General features: G+C 45.2%; 1 protein-coding gene across 3 annotated transcripts in view; it reads left to right on the forward strand.

Moving 5' to 3' along the window:
• LOC118374600 (metabotropic glutamate receptor 4-like) overlaps positions 1 to 20,140 on the forward strand; it is a 318,221-nt gene that overhangs the window by 263,366 nt on the left and 34,715 nt on the right. The window lies entirely within an intron of this gene.

Here is a 20,140-nt window from a genome sequence, read left to right on the forward strand (position 1 = left end):
CTTCAACAGCAACCTTAGGAAAATCCTCTGCATTATCATTAACAGCAGGCTCGTACAATTCTTCAGCAAATGTACTGAGCAAATGTCAAATTGGCTTTTTACCAAATTACTGTACGACAGACCACATATTCACCCTGCACACCCTAATTGACAAACAAGCAACCCAAAACAAAGGCAAAGTCTCATGCTTTGTTGATTTTTAAAAAAGCTTTTGACTCAATATGCCATGAGGGTCTGCTATACAAATTGATGGAAAATGGTGTTGGAGGAGAAACATACAACATTTTAAAATCCTTGTACACAAACAGCAAGTGTGCGGTTAAAATTGGTAAAACCACACTTCTTTCCACAGGGCCAGAGGGAGATAGGGATTCAGTTTAAGGGATGATAGGGATGCAGCCTCTTCAACATAGAAACATCCTCCCACTGTCAACTGCGTTTATTTTCAGCAAACTTAACATGTGTAAATATTTGTATGAACATAGCAAGATTCAACATCTGTGGCCACCAGCTGCATTAAGTACTGCAGTTCATCTCCCCCTAATGGACTGCACCAGATTTGCCGTTTTTTTTCTGTGATATGTTACCCCACTCTTCCACCAAGGCACCTGCAAGTACATTTCTGGGGGGGATGGCCCTAGCGCTCACCCTCCAATACAACAAGTCCCAGACGTGCTCAATGGGATTGAGATCCTGACTCTTCGCTGGTCATGGCAGAACCCTGACATTCCTGTCTTGCAGGAAATCATGCACAGAACGAGCAGTATGGCTGGTGGCATTGTCATGCTGGAGGGTCATGTCAGGATGAGCCTGCAGGAAGGGTACCACATGAGGAAGGAGGATGTCTTCCCTGTAATGCATAGCGGTGAGATTGCCTGCAATGACAACAAGCTCAGTCCGATGACCCAGACCATGAAGAGCACTTTTTGCCAGTCCTGTCTGGTCCAACGACGGTGGGTTTGCCCTCAGTCCAGCCTCTCTCAGCCTATTGCGGACAGTCTGAGCACTGAGGGAGGGATTGTGCATTCCTGGTGTAATTCTGGCAGTTGTTGTTGCCATCCTGTACTTGTCCCACAGGTGTGATGTTAGGATGTACCAATCCTGTTCAGGTGTTGTTACACGTGGTCTGCCACTGCGAGGACGATCAGCTGTCTGTCCTGTCTCCCTGTAGCGCTGTCTTTGGCGTCTCACAGTACGGACATTGTAATTTATTGACCTGGCCACATTTGCAGCCCTCGTGGCTCCTTGCAGCATGCCTAAGGCATGTTCATGCAGATGAGCAGGGACCCTGAGCATCTTCCTTTTGTTGTTTTCAGAGTCAGTAGAAAGGCCTCTTCATTGTCCTAAGTTTTCATAACTGTGACCTTAATTGCCTACCGTCTGTAAGCTGTTAGTGTCTTAACGACCTTTCCACAGGTGCATGTTCATTAATTATCTATGGTTCATTGAACAAGCATGGGAAACAGTGTTTAAAACCTTTACAATGAAGATCTGTGAAGTTATTTGGATTTTTACAAATTTTCTCTGAAAGACAGGGTCCTGAAAAAGGGACGTTTCTTTTTTTCCTGAGTTTATATCAACGAATTGACGAGGGGACTTAAACAGTCTGCAACACCCAGCCTCACCCTACTAGAATCTGAAGTCAAATGTCTACTGTTTGCTGATGATCTGGTGCTTCCTTCCACATCTTCTACACAGATTACATCAGTCATGGGCTCTGACAGTAAATCTCAGTAAGACAAAATAATGGTGTTCCAAAAAAGGTCTAGTTGCCAGAACCATGAATACAAATTCCATCTAGACACCATTGCCGTAGAGCACACAAAAAAACAATACATACCTCGGCCTAAACATCAGCGCCACAGGTAACATCAACAAAGCTGTGAACGATCTGAGAGACAAGGCAAGAAGGGCCTTCTCTGCCATACAAAGGAACATAAAATTTGACATACCAATTAGGATCTGTCTAAAAATACTTGAATAGTTATTAGAACCCATTGCCCTTTATGGTTGTGAGGGCGGGGTCTGCTCACCAACCAAGAATTCACAAAATGGGCCAAACACCAAATTGAGACTGCATTCAGAATTATGCAAAAATATCCTCTGTGTACGTCGTAAAACACCAAATAATGCATACAGAGCAGAATTAGGCCAATACCCGCTAATGATCAAAATCCAGAAAAGAGCTGTTAAATTCTACAACCACCTAAAAGGAAGTGATTCTCAAATCTTCCATAACAAAGTCATCACCTACAGAGAAATTAACCTGGAGAAGAACCCCCTAAGCAAGCTGATCCTTGGGCTCTGTTCACAAAAACAGATAGACACTACAGAGCCTCAGGACAGCAACACAATTAGACCCAACCAAATCTTGAGAAAACAAAAAGATAATTACTTGACACATTGGAAAGAATTTACAAGAAAACAGAGCAGAATACCTGGCCACTGTGACTGACCCAAAATTAAGGAAATCTTTGACTATGTACAGACTCAGTGAGCATAGCCTTGCTATTGAGAAAGGCCGCTGAATGCAGACCTGGATCTCAAGAGAAGACGGGCTATGTGCACACTGCCCACAAAATGAGGTGGAAGATGAGCTGCATTTCCTAACCACCTGGCAAATATATTACCATATTAGAGACACATATTTCTCTCAGAATACACAGACCCACAAAGAATTTGAAAACAAATCCAATTTTGATAAAATCCCATATCTATTGGGTGAAATACCGCAGTGTGCAATCACAGCAGCAAGATTGTGACCTGTTGCCACAAGAAAAGGGCAACCAGTGAACACTATTGTAAATACAACCTTTAATTATGTTTATTTATTTTCCCTTTTGTACTTTAACTATTTGCACATCATTAGAACACTAAAAGATTTAGATGCACTATTGTAAAGTGGCTGTTCCACTGGATGTCATAAGGTGAATGCACCAATTTATAAGTCGCTCTGGATAAGAGAGTCTGCTAAATGACTTAAATGTAAATGTAAATATGACATTTGAAATGTCTTAATTTTTTTCAAACTTTCAAGTGTAATGTTTACTGTACATTTCATTCATGTTTATTATCTATTTCACTTTCTTTGGAAAAGTAAACATATGTTTCCAATGCCAATAAAGCCCCTTAAATTGAAATTGTATTGAATTGAGAGAGTAAATCTGCAATGTAAACAACCGGAGGAGAAGTCTCATACCACATCATATCCTCTCCGTTCTCTGCCAGGGGGGAAGTGTTGGCCTTGTCTGTCATGGCCGACAAGATGGAGCATCACCATTATACTGTATCTGTTCTGTTGGGCCCTTGGAGGACCTCGCTGCATCTCTGTGTGGTCTTCTCTCTTTCCTTTATTATGACTATTCCCAGGGAAATCCTTTAGTGATCCTCACAACACCATGTCCATTTTCTTCCTCTCTTTATTTCCTATTTCACATATTGAACATCATTTCTGATAATCCATTAACTCGAAAAAGCATTCAGTGGAGCGAACAGGCCTGAGTTTCAGTCATCTCAAGAGTAGTGTTTCAGTAGAACAAATAGGCCTGAGTTTCAGTCATCTCAAGAGTAGTGTTTCAGTAGAACAAATAGGCCTGAGTTTCAGTCATCTCAAGAGTAGTGTTTCAGTGGAGCGAATAAGCCTGAGTTACAATGTACTGCATGATCGCTCCATCACTGTAATGTAGTCTTGTGTGTGTGTGTGTGTGTGTGTGTGTGTGTGTGTGTGTGTGTGTGTGTGTGTGTGTGTGTGTGTGTGTGTGTGTGTGTGTGTGTGTGTGTGTGTGTGTGTGTGTGTGTGTGTGTGTGTGTGTGCGCGCGTGTGTGTGTACGGGCATGTTTGTGTGCATGTGGGCGTATGTGTGTGTGTGTGTATGTGCCAACGGAGTCCACTAAGGGCCCTCATTAGGCCCCTGACACAGATAGGCCCCATTTAGACATGCAATGTGTGCCACATGACAAGCCTAATCGCTCACCCTCAACACAGGCCTTGACCAGGCAGCCTCAGCATGCTGTTACTTACAACTAGTTGAAATGGACAGCTGGACAAAGAACACACCTGGAGAACTGAGGTGGAATAGCGCCAATAGTCTGTAAATACATGGCTGCACCAATGATGCCTCTTTATCTACTGAAATGTATTTTCTATCTAGATATTGAAAATGGAATGGAATATAGAATGGAATATACTTAAGCATTGAGGCCCGACGAGGTGTTGTATATGGCCAATATTTCACGGCAAAGGGCTATTTTTAAGCACGACAAAACATAGATTGCCTGGACCCAGCCCTTAGCCATGGTATATTGGCCATATACAAAAAACATCTGAGGTGCCTAATTGCTATTATAAACTGGTTACAAATGTAATTAGAGAAATACAAATAAATGTTTGGTCATACCTGTGGTATACAGTGCCTTGCGAAAGTATTCGGCCCCCTTGAACTTTGCGACCTTTTGCCACATTTCAGGCTTCAAACATAAAGATATTAAACTGTATTTTTTGTGAAGAATCAACAACAAGTGGGACACAATCATGAAGTGGAATGACATTTTTTGGATATTTAAAACTTTTTTAACAAATCAAAAACTGAAAAATTGGGCGTGAAAAATTATTCAGCCCCTTTACTTTCAGTGCAGCAAACTCTCTCCAGAAGTTCAGTGAGGATCTCTGAATGATCCTTCTGTGGTCCTTCTGTAGCTTCTGTAGCTCAGTTGGTAGAGCATGGCGCTTGTAACGCCAGGGTAGTGGGTTCGATCCCCGGGACCACCCATACGTAGAATGTATGCACACATGACTGTAAGTCGCTTTGGATAAAAGCGTCTGCTAAATGGCATATATTATTATTATTATTATCCAATGTTGACCTAAATGACTAATGATGATAAATACAATCCACCTGTGTGTAATCAAGTCTCCGTATAAATGCACCTGCACTGTGATAGTCTCAGAGGTACGTTAAAAGCGCAGAGAGCATCATGAAGAACAAGGAACACACCAGGCAGGTCCGAGATACTGTTGTGAAGAAGTTTAAAGCCGGATTTGGATACAAAAAGATTTCCCAAGCTTTAACCATCCCAATGAGCACTGTGCAAGCGATAATATTGAAATGGAAGGAGTATCAGACCACTGCAAATCTACCAAGACCTGGCCGTCCCTCTAAACTTTCAGCTCATACAAGGAGAAGACTGATCAGAGATGCAGCCAAGAGGCCCATGATCACTCTGGATGAACTGCAGAGATCTACAGCTGAGGTGGGAGACTCTGTCCATAGGACAACAATCAGTCGTATATTGCACAAATCTGGCCTTTATGGCAGAGTGGCAAGAAGAAAGTCATTTCTTAAAGATATCCATAAAGAGTGTCGTTTAAAGTTTACCACAAGCCACCTGGGAGACACACCAAACATGTGGAAGAAGGTGCTCTGGTCAGATGAAACCAAAATTGAACTTTTTGTCAACAATGCAAAACGTTATGTTTGGCGTAAAAGCAACACAGCTCATCACCCTGAACACACCATCCCCACTGTCAAACATGGTGGTGGCAGCATCATGGTTTGAGCCTGCTTTTCTTCAGCAGTGACAGGGAAGATGGTTAAAATTGATGGGAAGATGGATGGAGCCAAATACAGGACCATTCTGGAAGAGAACCTGATGGAGTCTGCAAAAGACCTGAGACTGGGACGGAGATTTGTCTTCCAACAAGACAATGATCCAAAACATAAAGCAAAATCTACAATGGAATGGTTAAAAAATAAACATATCCAGGTGTTAGAATGGCCAAGTCAAAGTCCAGACCTGAATCCAATCGAGAATCTGTGGAAAGAACTGAAAACTGCTGTTCACAAATGCTCTCCATCCAACCTCACTGAGCTCGAGCTGTTTTGCAAGGAGGAATGGGAAAAAATTTCAGTCTCTCGATGTGCAAAACTGATAGAGACATACCCCAAGCGACTTACAGCTGTAATCGCAGCAAAAGGGGGCGCTACAAAGTATTAACTTAAGGGGGCTGAATAATTTTGCACGCCCAATCTTTCAGTTTTTGATTTGTTAAAAAAGTTTGAAATATCCAATAACTGTCGTTCCACTTCATGATTGTGTCCCACTTGTTGTTGATTCTTCACAAAAAAATACAGTTTTATATATTTATGTTTGAAGCCTGAAATGTGGCAAAAGGTCGCAAAGTTCAAGGGGGCCGAATACTTCCGCAAGGCACTGTATGGTCTGATATACTACAGCTGTCAGCCAATCAGCATCCAGTTTAAAATCAAATCAAATGTATTTGTCACATACACATGGTTAGCAGATGTTAATGTGAGTGTAGCGAAATGCTTGTGCTTCTAGTTCCGACAATGCAGTAATAACCAACGAGTAATCTAACCTAACAATTCCAAAACTACTACCTTATACACACAAGTGTAAAGGGAAAAAGAATATGTACATAAAGTAATATGAATGAGTGATGGTACAGAACGGCATAGGCAAGATGCAGTAGATGGTATCGAGTACAGTATATACATATGAGAAGTAATGTAGGGTATGAAAAGAAAAGTGGCATAGTTTAAAGTGGCGAGTGATACATGTATTACATAAAGATGCAGTAGATGATATTAGGGGGAGGTAAATACATATACATATGAGATGAGTAATGTAGGGTATGTAAACATTATATGAAGTAGCATTGTTTAATTAAAGTGGCTAGTGATATATTTTACATCAATTTCCATCAATTCCCATTATTAAAGTGGCTGGAGTTGAGTCCGTGTTGGCAGCAGTCACTCAATGTTAGTGGTGGCTGTTTAACAGTCTGATGGCCTTGAGATAGAAGCTGTTTTTCAGTCTCTCGGTCCCAGCTTTGATGCACCTGTACTGACTTCGCCTTCTGGGTGGTTGTTGTCCTTGATCTTTATGGCCTTCCTGTGACAACGGGTGGTGTAGGTGTCCTGGAGGGCAGGTAGATTGCCCCCGGTGATGCATTGTGCAGACCTCACTACCCTCTGGAGAGCCTTACGGTTGTGGGCGGAGCAGTGGCCGTACCAGGCAGTGATACAGCCCGACAGGATGCTCTCGATTGTGCATCTGTAGAAGTTTGTGAGTGCTTTAGGTGACAAGCCGAATTTCTTCAGCCTCCTGAGGTTGAAGAGGCGCTGCTGCGCCTTCTTCACGACACTGTCTGTGTGGGTGGACCAATTCAGTTTGTCCGTGATGTGTACGCCGAGGAACTTAAAACTTACTACACTCTCCACTACTGTCCCATCGATGTGGATAGGGGGTGCTCCCTCTGCTGTTTCCTGAAGTCCACAATCATCTCCTTTGTTTTTTTGATGTTGAGTGTGAGGTTATTTTCCTGACACCACACTCTGAGGAACCTCACCTCCTCCCTGTAGGCCGTCTTGTCGTTGTTGGTAATCAAGCTGTAGTGTCGTCCGCAAACTTGATGATTGAGTTGGAGGCGTGCATGGCCACGCAGTCGTGGGTGAACAGGTAGTACAGGAGAGGGCTCAGAACACACCCTTGTGGGGCCCCAGAGTAGAGGATCAGCGGGGTGGAGATGTTGTTACCTACCCTCACCACCTGGGGGCGGCCCGTCAGGAAGTCCAGTACCCAGTTGCGCAGGGGGGTTTTCGAGTACTAGGGTCTCGAGCTTGATGACGAGTTTGGAGGGTACTATGGTGTTAAATGCTGAGATGTAGTCAATGAACAGTATTCTCACATAGGTATTCCTCTTGTCCAGATGGGTTAGGGCAGTGTGCAGTGTCGTTGAGATTGAATCGTCTGTGGACCTATTTGTGCGGTAAGCAAATTGGAGTGGGTCTAGGGTGTCAGGTAGGGTTGAGTTGATATGGTCCTTGACTAGTCTCTCAAAGCACTTCATGATGTCGGAAGTGAGTGCTACGGGGCAGTAGTCGTTTAGCTCAGTTACCTTAGCTTTCTTGGGAACAGGGACAATGGTGGCCCTCTTGAAGCATGTGGGAACAGCAGACTGGGATAAGGATTGATTGAATATGTCCGTAAACACACCAGCCAGCTGGTCTGCGCATGCTCTGAGGGCGCGGCTGGGGATGCCGTCTGGGCCTGCAGCCTTGCGAGGGTTAACACTCACATCGGCTGCAGTGAAGGAGAGTCCGCAGGTTTTGTTTGCGGGCCGTGTCAGTGGCACTGTATTGTCCTCAAAGCGGGCAAAACAGTTATTTAGTCTGCCTGGGAGCAAGACATTCTTGTTATGCAGGTGAATGAGGACCCAAAAGCGACTTGGCGAAAACAGAGTCTTTATTCCAGTAAAGGATATAAGCAATACTCCTGGACAATCAGAGCAGAAAACAAAACATAAAAAACTTAAATCCACTCGTAGTGACGAGGACAGACTGGAGACTCGACCATTAACTGTAGGTTGCCTCGGGAAGGCACCGACCGTAGCAGACTCAGACACCTGCTCAAACGCAGCATCTGAAGGAGACAAGACATGACAGGGCGAGACAAAGACACAGCACAGCGAACATCATACAAGGATCCGACAGGACAGAAACGGAAAACAAGGGGAGAAATAGGGACTCTAATCAGAGGACAAGATAGGGAACAGGTGTGAAAAGACTAAATGAGTGAGTAGGAGAATGGGGAACAGCTGGGAGCAGGAACGGAACGATAGAGAGAGGAGAGAGAGGGAAGGAGAGAGAAAAAGGGAACGAACCTAATAAGACCAGCAGGGGGAAACGAACAGAAGGGAAAGCATAATGACAAGACAATATAAGACAAAACATGACAGTACCCCCACTCACCGAGCGCCTCCTGGCGCACTCGAGGAGGAATCCTGGCGGCAACGGAGGAAATCATCAATCAGCGAACGGTCCAGCACGTCCCGAGATGGAACCCAACTCCTCTCCTCAGGACCGTAACCCTCCCAATCCACTAAGTATTGGTGACCCCGTCCCCGAGAACGCATGTCCATGATCCTACGTACCTTGTAAATAGGTGCGCCCTCGACAAGGACGGGGGGGGGGAGGGAAGACGAACGGGGGTGCGAAGAAAGGGCTTGACACAGGAGACATGGAAGACAGGATGGACGCGACGAAGATGTCGCGGAAGAAGCAGTCGCACAGCGACAGGATTGACGACCTGGGAGACACGGAACGGACCAATGAACCGCGGAGTCAACTTACGAGAAGCTGTCGTAAGGGGAAGGTTACGAGTGGAAAGCCACACTCTCTGACCGCAACAATACCTAGGACTCTTAATCTTACGTTTATTGGCGGCTCTCACAGTCTGTGCCCTGTAACGGCAAAGTGCAGACCTCACCCTCCTCCAGGTGCGCTCACAACGTTGGACAAACGCCTGAGCGGAGGGAACGCTGGACTCGGCAAGCTGGGACGAGAACAGAGGAGGCTGGTAACCTAGACTACTCTGAAACGGAGATAACCCGGTAGCAGACGAAGGAAGCGAGTTGTGAGCGTATTCTGCCCAGGGAAGCTGTTCTGCCCAAGACGCAGGGTTTCTAAAAGAAAGGCTGCGTAGTATGCGACCAATCGTCTGATTGGCCCTTTCTGCTTGACCGTTAGACTGGGGATGAAACCCGGAAGAGAGACTGACGGACGCACCAATCAAACGACAGAACTCCCTCCAAAACTGTGACGTGAATTGCGGACCTCTGTCTGAAACGGCGTCTAACGGGAGGCCATGAATTCTGAACACATTCTCGATGATGATTTGTGCCGTCTCCTTAGCGGAAGGAAGCTTAGCGAGGGGAATGAAATGTGCCGCCTTAGAGAACCTATCGACAACCGTAAGAATCACAGTCTTCCCCGCAGACAAAGGCAGACCGGTAATGAAGTCTAAGGCGATGTGAGACCATGGTCGAGAAGGAATGGGAAGCGGTCTGAGACGACCGGCAGGAGGAGAGTTACCTGACTTAGTCTGCGCGCAGTCCGAACAAGCAGCCACGAAACGGCGCGTGTCACGCTCCTGAGTAGGCCACCAAAAGCGCTGGCGAATAGAAGCAAGAGTACCTCGAACGCCGGGATGACCAGCTAACTTGGCAGAGTGAGCCCACTGAAGAACAGCCAGACGAGTAGAAACAGGAACGAAAAGAAGGTTACTAGGACAAGCGCGCGGCGACGCAGTGTGAGTGAGTGCTTGCTTAACCTGTCTCTCAATTCCCCAGACTGTCAACCCGACAACACGCCCATAAGGAAGAATCCCCTCGGGATCAGTAGAAGCCACAGAAGAACTAAAGAGACGGGATAAGGCATCAGGCTTGGTGTTCTTATTACCCGGACGATAAGAAATCACAAACTCGAAACGAGCGAAAAACAACGCCCAACGAGCTTGACGTGCATTAAGTCGTTTGGCAGAACGGATGTACTCAAGGTTCTTATGGTCAGTCCAAACGACAAAAGGAACGGTCGCCCCCTCCAACCACTGTCGCCATTCGCCTAGGGCTAAGCGGATGGCGAGCAGTTCGCGGTTACCCACATCATAGTTGCGTTCCGATGGCGACAGACGATGAGAAAAATAAGCGCAAGGATGAACCTTATCGTCAGACTGGAAGCGCTGGGATAGAATGGCTCCCACGCCCACCTCTGAAGCGTCAACCTCGACAATGAATTGTTTAGTGACGTCAGGAGTAACGAGGATAGGAGCGGACGTAAAACGTTTCTTGAGGAGATCAAAAGCTCCCTGGGCGGAACCGGACCACTTAAAGCACGTCTTGACAGAAGTAAGAGCTGTGAGAGGGGCAGCAACTTGACCGAAATTACGAATGAAACGGCGATAGAAATTAGCGAAACCTAGAAAGCGCTGCAACTCGACACGAGACCTTGGAACGGGCCAATCACTGACAGCCTGGACCTTAGCGGGATCCATCTGAATGCCTTCAGCGGAAATAACAGAACCGAGAAAAGTGACGGAGGAGACATGAAAGGCGCACTTCTCAGCCTTCACGTAGAGACAATTCTCTAAAAGGCGCTGGAGTACACGTCGAACGTGCTGAACATGAATCTCGAGTGACGGTGAAAAAATCAGGATATCGTCAAGGTAGACAAAAACAAAGATGTTCAGCATGTCTCTCAGTACATCATTAACTAATGCCTGAAAAACAGCTGGAGCATTAGCGAGACCAAACGGCAGAACCCGGTACTCAAAATGCCCTAACGGAGTGTTAAACGCCGTTTTCCACTCGTCCCCCTCTCTGATGCGCACGAGATGGTAAGCGTTACGAAGGTCCAACTTAGTAAAGAACCTGGCTCCCTGCAGAATCTCGAAGGCTGATGACATAAGGGGAAGCGGATAACGATTCTTAACCGTTATGTCATTCAGCCCTCGATAATCCACGCAGGGGCGCAGAGTACCGTCCTTCTTCTTAACAAAAAAAAACCCCGCCCCGGCAGGAGAGGAAGAAGGCACTACGGTGCCGGCGTCAAGAGACACAGACAAATAATCCTCGAGAGCCTTACGTTCGGGAGCCGACAGAGAGTATAGTCTACCCCGAGGAGGAGTGGTCCCCGGAAGGAGATCAATACTACAATCATACGACCGGTGAGGAGGAAGGGAGTTGGCTCTGGACCGACTGAAGACCGTGCGCAGATCATGATATTCCTCCGGCACTCCTGTCAAATCACCAGGTTCCTCCTGAGAAGAGGGGACAGAAGAAACAGGAGGGATAGCAGACATTAAACACTTCACATGACAAGAAACGTTCCAGGATAGGATAGAATTACTAGACCAATTAATAGAAGGATTATGACATACTAGCCAGGGATGACCCAAAACAACAGGTGTAAAAGGTGAACGAAAAATCAAAAAGGAAATAGTCTCACTGTGGTTACCAGATACTGTGAGGGTTAAAGGTAGTGTCTCATATCTGATACTGGGGAGATGACTACCATCTAAGGCGAACATGGGCGTAGGCTTCCCTAACTGTCTGAGAGGAATGTCATGTTTCCGAGCCCATGCTTCGTCCATAAAACAACCCTCAGCCCCAGAGTCTATCAAGGCACTGCATGTAGCACCCGAACCGGTCCAGCGTAGATGGACCGACATAGTAGTACAGGATCTTGATGGAGAGACCTGAGTAGTAGCGCTCACCAGTAGCCCTCCGCTTACTGATGAGCTCTGGCTTTTACTGGACATGAATTGACAAAATGTCCAGCAAGTCCGCAATAGAGGCACAGGCGGTTGGTGATCCTCCGTTCCCTCTCCTTAGTCGAGATGCGAATACCTCCCAGCTGCATGGGCTCAGTCTCTGAGCCGGAGGAGGGAGATGGTTGCGATGCGGAGAGGGGAAAACCTGTTAACGCGAGCTCTCTTCCACGAGCTCGGTGACGAAGATCTACCCGTCGTTCTATGCGGATGGCGAGTGCAATCAAAGAGTCCACACTGGAAGGAACCTCCCGGGAGAGAATCTCATCCTTAACCTCTGCGTGGAGTCCCTCCAGAAAACGAGCGAGCAGCGCCGTCTCGTTCCAGTCACTAGAGGCAGCAAGAGTGCGAAACTCTATAGAGTAATCCGTTATGGATCGATCACCTTGACATAGGGAAGCCAGGGCCCTAGAAGCCTCCCTACCAAAAACTGAACGATCAAAAACCCGTATCATCTCCTCTTTAAAGTTCAGGTAATTGTTAGAACAATCAGCCCTTGCCTCCCAGATAGCTGTGCCCCACTCTCGAGCCCGGCCAGTAAGGAGTGATATGACGTAAGCAACCCGAGCTCTCTCTCTTGAGTATGTGTTGGGTTGGAGAGAGAACACAATATCACACTGGGTGAGAAAAGAGCGGCACTCAGTGGGCTGCCCGGAGTAACAAGGTGGGTTATTAACCCTAGGTTCCGGAGACTCGGCAGACCAGGAAGTAGCAGGTGGCACGAGACGAAGACTCTGGAACTGTCCAGAGAGGTCGGAAACCTGAGCGGCCAGGGTCTCAACGGCATGACGAGCAGCAGACAATTCCTGCTCGTGTCTGCCGAGCATGGCTCCCTGGATCTCGACGGCAGTGTTACGAGAATCCGTAGTCGCTGGGTCCATTCTTGGTCGGATCCTTCTGTTATGCAGGTGAATGAGGACCCAAAAGCGACTTGGCGAAAACAGAGTCTTTATTCCAGTAAAGGATATAAGCAATACTCCTGGACAATCAGAGCAGAAAACAAAACATAAAAAACTTAAATCCACTCGTAGTGACGAGGACAGACTGGAGACTCGACCATTAACTGTAGGTTGCCTCGGGAAGGCACCGACCGTAGCAGACTCAGACACCTGCTCAAACGCAGCATCTGAAGGAGACAAGACATGACAGGGCGAGACAAAGACACAGCACAGCGAACATCATACAAGGATCCGACAGGACAGAAACGGAAAACAAGGGGAGAAATAGGGACTCTAATCAGAGGACAAGATAGGGAACAGGTGTGAAAAGACTAAATGAGTGAGTAGGAGAATGGGGAACAGCTGGGAGCAGGAACGGAACGATAGAGAGAGGAGAGAGAGGGAAGGAGAGAGAAAAAGGGAACGAACCTAATAAGACCAGCAGGGGGAAACGAACAGAAGGGAAAGCATAATGACAAGACAATATAAGACAAAACATGACAATTCTGGTCCTAGATGGGTCTGGTTTACTTTTTGTAATCCGTGATTGACTGTAGACCCTGCCACATACCTCTTGTGTCATTGAATTGTGACTCTACTTTGTCTCTATACTGACACTTAGCTTGTTTGATTGCCTTGCGGACAGAATAGCTACACTGTTTGTATTCGGTCTGTATTCTTTCCCTGGTTAAAAGTAGTGGTTCACACTTTCAGTTTCACTCGAATGCTGCCATCAATCCACGGTTTCTGGTTTGGGAATGTTTTAATCGTTGCTATGGGAACGGCATCATCCATGCACTTTCTAATGAACTCGTTCACCGAAATAATGTTTTTTGTTGTTGTTGTCAATCATAATGACCTTTATCTAATGTCAATGGGTCTTAAAAATGATGCTCACCATCCTTGTTCAGATAACTTGTGTCACCGCATGATACCTGTGGATCTGTCTAGTTTCTTCATAATCCATACAGTCTATCCCTCTGTGGATATAACTGGCTCTTGGACTGCAATGTTAAACTGTGCCCTACTTGTTTAGAGAATTCGTAATGGATTTGAAAATGTGGCAAATAGAGAGTGATTGTTGAGGATATGTTATATGTTATGCTAGGATGATGAGTTGTGATTGTTGAGGATAATTGTTATGCTAGGATGATGAGTAGCGATTGTTGAGGATAAATTGCTATGTTAGGATGATGAGTAGCGATTGTTGAGGATAATTGTTATGTTAGGATGATGACTAGTGATTGTTGAGGATAATTGTTATGCTAGGATGATGACTAGTGATTGTTGAGGATAATTGTTATGCTAGGATGATGAGTATGAATGTGTATCAGCCTTCTCTTTCCTCAATCACATGCCAACAGAATAGTGTCATTTAACACTGAACACACTAGAGTACATGGCAGTGCTGGTGTGAAACATTAAGAAAACAGAGACCGAGACGGAACATTTTTTTTCCTTCAGTCCACGAATCCTCTGTTGAAATAATCGTAACCTTTTCCTAAATTGCAGGTGGCAGGTAACCTAGCGGTTAGAGCTTTGGGCCAGTATCCTAAAGTTCTCTACTTCGAAAACCCGAGCTATCAAGGTGAAAAATGTGTAGGTTTGCCCTCGAGCAAGGCATTTAACCCTAATTTGCTCCAGCGGTGCCATACTACTATGGCTGACCCTGTAAAACAACATATTTCACCTATCCGGTGTACATGACATTACAGCATTTATTTTTTTGCGCCGTTGTGAACATTAAAATCACACAAGATTCACAAACTGTACCTCTATCAAGTTTAATCAGCTTATCGTGTCTATCTGAGCTCTCCAGGGAGAGACTCAACTTTCGTATTCAGTCCAATCACATACTATTCATGTTTCTTGATTGTAAAAAATAATGAGAGGTTGAATCACGAGAGACAAATCAACCATAAAATAGCAGGAAAAATGCCCTGCTCATTCATTGCTGAACTTCTCTTCAGATAATATCACACTTGAAGGGTGAGTGAGTCTGTAGGCTAAGTGCATGGAAGTGTGAGTGTGGCAACTGTTAGACGGCCCAGCTCGGCTCCTGAATAGGAAATGACTCCAAGGACAATGGACTGCATGAAGAGAAACTAAACAATGCGCCAAGAGTGCATTCAATTTCATTTTCAGGACTGCAAAATGGCTGCAATTTTGAAGATTGCTCTCAGGACCTTGTTTCTGTCGTCGAAAATATGCTTCAGGAAACTTCTGAATAAAAGTTATGAAAATATTTAGTTAATTTCAAGTCTTCAGGGTTTTGCTGTGGTGACTGCAAGAGGATATATAGATTTTTGCTTATGGTATCATACAATGCCCTCAGTTTAGGCTCTGGTATGGTATACTCTAAAGTGGTTCACTATCACTATGTCAGTCTGCTGTGAGGATACACCTTTCGGATACTCAGTTTCCATTAGTACTCCGAGGTTTCCTTACTACATAACTTAACCATGAAAAACTTTACTCCCTAGCCATAATGTCAAACCAAAAGCCTTTTAAATGTAGCTCTTGAGAACAATGGTACTAAAAAGTAACATACAATGCACAAAAATTTGTCTGAGCCTTAAGTCTGGACTGTAATGTTTCTGACATGCATCTGCAGACCTGTACTGTATGTAGCCTGTTCTGTGGCCTGTACTGTAGCCTGTTCTGTGGCCTGTACTGTGGCCTGTACTGTAGCCTGTACTGTAGCCTGTACTGTAGACTGTACTGTGGCCTGTACTGTGGCCTGTACTGTAGCCTGTACTGTAGCCTGTACTGTGGCCTTTTCCTTTAGCCTGTACTGTGGCCTGTACTGTGGCCTGTACTGTAGCCTGTACTGTGGCCTGTACTATAGCCTGTCCCTAAATCTGTGTGATCTTCAACCAGCTTCTCTTACTATCGTTGTCATGCCATGTATGACAAGACAGTATTGCAACGGCATGCCTGCATGACAACGATAGTCTGAGAAGTTGGCTAAAACTCATACATATATGAGGACATGCATGCCAGAAGGCATGCCATGAACATACAGTCCATCTAGAGAACAGCCTGGTTAAGAGATGCCAATAATCTCTGGGCCAACCTCAGATTGGAGCAGCAAGCTTGACCAAAAGACCGTAAACTGTTAAATGTAATTAGATCTGCAGTGGCAGGCTGTGGTGCCACATTAGTGTCTGAAAGTACCAATGTGGCAGTCAGGATCCATTTTCTTTTCACAGTGACAGCATGGTGCCAGTGCCATGTGATGGGCTACGGCCTCAAAGCCTTAACACGCCCTAATACACAGCTCCAAGTGAGCCAGTGGGAAAGCCTTTTTGTAAAAAAAAAAATTGTAATGGAAAAATACTATGATTATAATCCCAGATAGAAATGATACAAATGATTACACTCATGGAGAGTGTTTTTTAAACATATCTCCTTCATAAATAACATCTGCTGTAATCCCTCTCATCTGCTTCTTTTGCTGTGAGATGTGGGGCTGCATTGTCGCTGAGGCACGGCTGAGCACACAGTAAATCCTTAATCCAGAGGGGCTGGCTCATCGAGATGTGGATTAGGCTGCTGCGTACGTCCTCCGCCTGACGCTAAACAAAGACAAGGAAAAGGCATACTCTTCAGCAGAAATCCGAACCGCAGAGATCATCCACGCTTTCCCCCTTGTTTGTAAGATGGGACACCCATTGTGCTTGGGGAGACTTGTTGATAAGTCAGGCATGAAAAGAGAAATGCCAGCGCCTTACGCCTTCCATCAGTGGATGGCGGTGTACTGCTGCATGTTCAAACTTAAGTTTTGAAGTGGAAGTCGATAGGTAAGTACTCTTTGCATCCTCAGCAGAGAGCAGTGATGCTATACTTAATATATTCAAAGGGGCTTCTTTGGGAAGTAAATGTTGTTGTGTAGTTTAAATCATTTATAATATCACAGAGGAGAATCTCAGGAAAATATGTTGTTGTGTATTGTTTGTTGTGTAGTGGGGACTGTTTTGTTGATGGTGAGAATCTGCAGACATTTGGCTTCTAAGTCATGTGACATACCATTACTATAGCTCGAATGGCAAAACATAGTGGGGAAAAACATTAACAAAGACTTTCAGTGTGCGATAACACTACACAGTAACACATTGTAGTTTGACATTATTCTCACAAAAGCTGTTTCCCAAAATCCCCCCACCCACAGTTCTCACTTAGAGAATGGAAGAAAACATTTTAATAGATGACTGAAGAGATGATTTGACTAGGCAGAAACCCCTAGACAGAACAGACCAGAGAGAGAATATACAATCAGCATATGCCACTTATTCTCTCCACACCCCACAAGTTACATTTCAAACTTTCTTGAATAGAGAAGTTGAATTTTCATATTTATTTTGGTTACCCGCCTACATTTGCATATTCTGCTTTGACTTTTTTGTATATATATACATATATATATATATATATATATACAGTAGGGGTGTTTGAAAAAAGTGTTAAACAAATCAAAATATATTTCAGATTCTTCAAAGTAGCCACCCTTTGCTGTGATGACAGCTTTGCACACTCATGAGGTAGTCACATGGAATCCATTTCAATTAATTGGTGTGCCTTGTTAAAAGTTAAATTGTGGAATTTCTTTCCTTCTTAATGAGGCTGAGCAAAAGGGTTGTGTTGTGAGAAGGTTGGTTTGTGAGAAGGTAGAAGTTCATATTATGGTAAGAGCAGCTCAAAAAGGCAAAGACAAATGACAGTCCATCCATTGCTTTAAAACATGAAGGTCAGTCATTCCAGAAAATGTCAAAAAATTGTGAAAGTTTCTTCAGGTGCAGTTGCAAAAACCATCAAGCACTATGATGAATTTGGCTCTCATGAGGACCGCGCCAGGAAAGGAAGACCCAGAGATACCTTTGCTGCAGAGGACAAGTTCATTAGAGTTACCAGCCTCAAAAATTGCAGCCCAAATAAATGCTTCATAGAGTTCAAGTAAGAGACACATCTCAAAGTCAACTGTTCAGAGGAGACTGCGTGAATCAGGCCTTGATGGTTGAATTTCTGTAAAGAAACCACTACTACAGGACACCAATAATAAGAAGAGACTTGCTTGTGCCAAGAAACACAAGCAATGGGCATTAGACCCGTGGGAATCTGTCCTTTGGTCTCATGTGTCCAAATTTGCGCATTTTGGTTCCAACCGCTGTGTCTTTGTGAGACACAAACTAGGTGAACGGATGATCTCTGAATGTGTGGTTCCCACCGTGAAGCATGGAGGAGGAGGTGTGTTGGTGTGGGGTGCTTTGCTGGTGACACTGTCTGTGATTTGTTTAGAATTCAAAGCACACTTAATCAGCATGGCTACCACAGTATTCTGTAGTGATACACCATCCCATCTGGTTTGCACTTAGTGGGACAATCATTTGTTTTCCAACAGGACAATGACCCACCACCAGGCTGATTAAGGGCTATTTGACCAAGAAGGAGAGTGATGGTGTGCTGCATCAGACGACTTGGTATCCACAATCAGTTGAGAGGGTTTGGGATGAGTTGAACCACAGAGTGAAGGAAAAGGAGCCAACAAGTGCCCAGCATATGTGGGAACTCCTTCAAGACAGTTGGAAAAGCATTCCATGTGAAGCTGGTTGATAGAATGCCATGAGTGTGCAAAGCTGTCATCAAGACAAAGTGTGGCTACTTTGAAGAATCTCAAATATATATATATATATATATATTTTTGTTTAACAGTTTTTTGTTTACTATATGATTCCAAATTTGTTATTTCATAGTTGTGATGTCTTCAATATTATACCACAATGTAGAAAATAGTAAAAATAAAGAAAAACCCTTGAATGTGTGTGTCCAAACTTTTGACTGGTACTTGTGTGAAGGGAACACTAAAATAACACATCCTAGATCTGAATGAATGAAATATTCTTATTAAATACTTATTTCTTTACATAGTTGAATGTGCTGACAACAAAATCACACTAAAATTATCAATAGAAGTCAAATTTATCAACCCATGGAGGTCTGGATTTTGGAGTAACACTCTAAATTAAAGTGGAATACCACACTACAGGCTGATCCAACTTTGATGTAATGTCCTTAAAACAAGTCAAAATGAGGCCCAGTAGTGTCTGTAGCCTCCACATGCCTGTATGACCTCCCTACAATGCCTGGGCATGCTCCTGATGAGGTGGCGGATGGTCTCCTGAGGGATCTCCTCTCAGACCTGGACTAAAGCATCCGCCAACTCCTGGACAGTCTGTGGTGCAACGTGGCGTTGGTGGATGGAGCGAGACATGATGTCCCAGATGTGCTCAATTGGATTCAGGTCTGGGGAACGGGCGGGCCAGTCCATAGCATCAATGCCTTCCTCTTGCAGGAACTGCTGACACACTCCAGCCACATGAGGTCTAGCATTGTCTTGCATTAGGAGGAACCCAGGGCCAACCGCACCAACATATGGTCTCCCAAGGGGTCTGAGGATCTCATCTCCGTACCTAATGGCAGTCAGACTACTACCTCTGGCAAGCACATGGAGGGCTGTGCGGCCCCCCAAAGGAATGCCACCCCACACCATGACTGACCCACCGCCAAACCGGTCATGCTGGAGAATGTTGCAGGCAGCAGAACGTTCTCCACGGCGTCTCCAGACCCTGTCACCTCTGTCACATGTGCTCAGTGTGAACCTGCTTTCATCTGTGAAGAGCACAGGGCGCCAGTGGCGAATTTGCCAATCTTGGTGTTCTCTGGCAAATGCAAACATCCTGCACGGTGTTGGGCTGTAAGCACAACCCCCACCTGTGGACGTCGGGCCCTCATACCACCCTCATGGAGTCCGACACATGCACATTTGTGGCCTGCTGGATGTAATTTTGCAGGGCTCTGGCAGTGCTCCTCATTCTCCTCGCACAAAGGGCGGAGGTAACGGTCCTGCTGATGGGTTGTTGCCCTCCTACGGCCTCCTCCACGTCTCATGATGCACTGGCCTGTCTCCTGGTAGCGCCTCCATGCTCTGGACACTACGCTGACGGACACAGAAAACCTTCTTGCCACAGCTCGCATTGATGTGCCATCCTGGATGAGCTGCACTACCTGAGCCACTTGTG

Source organism: Oncorhynchus keta, chromosome 10 (assembly GCF_023373465.1).
Source record: "Oncorhynchus keta strain PuntledgeMale-10-30-2019 chromosome 10, Oket_V2, whole genome shotgun sequence".
NCBI classification, from domain to species: domain Eukaryota; kingdom Metazoa; phylum Chordata; class Actinopteri; order Salmoniformes; family Salmonidae; genus Oncorhynchus; species Oncorhynchus keta.